At 39.6% G+C, this 728-nt stretch overlaps 1 non-coding gene across 1 annotated transcript; it reads right to left on the bottom strand.

The window, feature by feature from the left end:
* Positions 1 to 238: 238 nt before the first annotated feature.
* LOC116653280 (U6 spliceosomal RNA) lies at positions 239 to 345 on the bottom strand. Its single transcript, XR_004306849.1, has one exon. It is a non-coding gene; the product is annotated as a U6 spliceosomal RNA (small nuclear RNA).
* Positions 346 to 728: the final 383 nt, after the last annotated feature.

The following is a 728-nucleotide window of genomic DNA, read 5'->3' as shown; positions in this document are numbered from 1 at the left end:
TCTGCATAGAGGTTTGAAACTACTTGTGTACCATAGCTATTATAACACCTTTCTCTGGAAAGGATATGATATGTCATCATTTATTTTGTGTTGACTATGGAAAGATGGCAGATATAGCAGCAAGAAAACAGGTAGACTTTTTTATTCCTGTGCCAAGACTTAGAATCATAAAGTTGTTCAAGTTGATAAGGACCCTTGATGGTCATCTGGTCCAAATTCTCTGCAACAAAGACAGAGAAAAAATACGCAACTCTTCACAACTTGGAATGTCATCCTTGCACAGGCATCATGTTAATCTTCTCTGTATCATTCCAATGTTAGTGTATGTGCTGCCAAAGCAGGCACATGTTGTCTACTGTCTTGTCTCTAAAGAGTCAAAAAGGAGCAGCCAATAGTTGGATACTGATGGATGGGTAGCTACCAGATAGTTCTATCAGGCGTATACTATTATTTTCTCTTTCTCTTTTTGCTTATGTTCTTAGTGTTCTTTCAATAGCCTTATTTTTTCCTCCACACCACCTTTCCTGCTTTCAATTTAGAGGTTTGAAAAATAAGACAAACTTCTACAAGGGGGACCCTCTAAGGAATTATTTTAATTTTCCGCCCCCATTATTTCCCATCCTTGTCTTAGGTCATATGTGGGGCCCTGTTCTTCCTCACTTCTCCTATGCACAGGTGAGGCCAACTAAGCAAGAAGGGAAATGAGCCCTGCACATTTAAGGGGCAGT

This window comes from Coturnix japonica, chromosome 3 (genome assembly GCF_054131305.1).
Source record: "Coturnix japonica strain WE chromosome 3, WE-NBRP24, whole genome shotgun sequence".
Taxonomy (NCBI): Eukaryota; Metazoa; Chordata; class Aves; order Galliformes; family Phasianidae; genus Coturnix; species Coturnix japonica.
The sequence above is the reverse complement of the archived record's forward strand: the minus strand, read 5'-3'. Positions and strand labels throughout refer to the sequence as shown.